Source organism: Phytophthora cinnamomi, assembly GCF_018691715.1.
Source record: "Phytophthora cinnamomi strain GKB4 chromosome Unknown Contig14, whole genome shotgun sequence".
Lineage (NCBI taxonomy): Eukaryota > Oomycota > Peronosporomycetes > Peronosporales > Peronosporaceae > Phytophthora > Phytophthora cinnamomi.
The window spans coordinates 114,668-116,671 of NW_027150947.1; positions in this window are offsets into that span (position 1 = coordinate 114,668).

Genomic DNA, 2,004 nt, shown 5'->3' on the forward strand with positions numbered 1-2,004 from the left:
TCTCTCGAGCTCAATGGTAAGTCTGTCATTAGCATGAGTGAGTACAAATTATTTGCTAACAACCTACGAGCTCAGGCGGAGACTTCGCTCGACTATGTAAATAAGCATGGTGCAGAAGACTTCCTTTTCCCTGATAGCTCGGGCTCGTTGTTATTCACATCTGGTGCCAGTAGTCTCTATGGTGATGGCTACAGCGCTACTGTTGCGGATATTACTCCAGCTCTTGGGACGTATTCTACCGGCGCTGCTTCGTACCCTGTAAATGATGGATTCGTCAAGCGTCTACTAAGCAACCCTCCAGTAGCTGGTGGTCAGAACACGAACGGATGGGCTACTATCGCATCGGGTGCTGCTAATACGATCGCTAACCAGTTTGGGCGTGGTGCTTTTGTACCCGGTTCAACTGCTGCAAGTGCTGTTGCAGGAACGTGGAACTATATGCTTAAGATCAAACTCGTCGATCTTCACCCGATTTTCAAGGAGTTGGACCTCATGGCTAACCCCCAGATCAAGCTTCGTTTCCGAGTGAATCAGGGTGCGTCCGTCATCACACTTGGTGCGACTAAGTCAATGACTCTATCATCAACTACACTTGATTCGGGTCAGAGCTGTCCTATTATGGTAGCATCTGCTGCTGGCTCTGCTCCGAACTCAGGTGTGTTTAATGCTACGACCGCAGGCCAAATCTCGGTTGCGTGGGGTGCGATTACAAACTCCCTGGAGCCTACTATTGATTCTACATACTTCCCATTCACGACTGCCCGTCTCTATGTTCCGTTCCTTGATCTTGAGAACCCCCAAGCTATCATCAGTAAGCCTAACAAGACTATCAGATATATGGACTACTACGCGCAGTGGTTTTACCAGCGAGCTGGCACTGGTGTATCTTCTACTCAGCAAAAAACTGCGTTTGACCTACAGCTGTCGACAAGCCTGAAAAACGCTAAGGTAGTTGCTCTACTTCCATTCGCGGAGACCTCTTCAGACAACTTCAATGCCTCTACCATTCAGCAATTCCAAAGTTGCTTCGATAGCGCTTGGACCGTCCAGCCTGGTTCGTCGATTCGTAATTTCAATGTACGTATCGGTAGTCAGCAAGTGTTTGATATCAGCTATGACTATGATTTCCAAGATTTCATTAATGAGTTCTCTAAGCTCGGCTCGATCAATGGTGACCAAACAAAGGAGTTATCGAACGGTCTTATAGACTACCAAACCTGGCAGCAGACTAACCGTGTCCTCGTAGCCGATGTGTCACGTTTGACCGAGAAGGATTTTCCTCAGAGTATCCAGGTAATGGGGACGAACGCCTCGGCACAAGGCTGCAATATGTTAGTTCTTGTTGGATTCGAGAACGAGATGACGTTTAATAGACTCACAGGTGAAGTGATCGAATATCAGGCGAATTAACCTCTGGTTAGCATTTCGTGAAGAGAAAAAAATATGACTCAACGATTGGTGATCAGTTGTTGAGCCATTGCTGATGCCGTTTGGTACGTGCATGAATCGTTTTAGCTTGTTTCTGGTACGTTCCACCGCATTCACATTCGATTTTCACACACCTTCGCTGTTTCAGGGCTTCTTTCCGCTGACGGTTTGCCTCTTGTCGCTCTTGATCAATCCTTTGTCGTTCTTCTGCGCTGGCTATCCCATATCGATGACGCTCCGTCTGTTCATGTCGTGTTTTGTGCCCTTGAGTGTATGTTTCTCCACACTCACATTCAATAATTTGGGAAGCGTAATCCCTGTGTTTGTCTCGATGGTTTTCACGATATAGTCTCTTCTGATCTTGACGCGTTTCCTCTGATATCCATGCGGCTTGCTTATTAACACAGCTGGTCGTGTCAATAACTAACTGCTCAAAAACATTACGATCACGTCGGCTATCAATCTCATGCTCAGAGATCAAATGAATCTTGAAGTTTTCAATACCGTGCTCACGAAAATGGTGAAAGATCATCGCTGAGCATCTTTCATTACCTTCGATCCATCGCTTGTAATGGC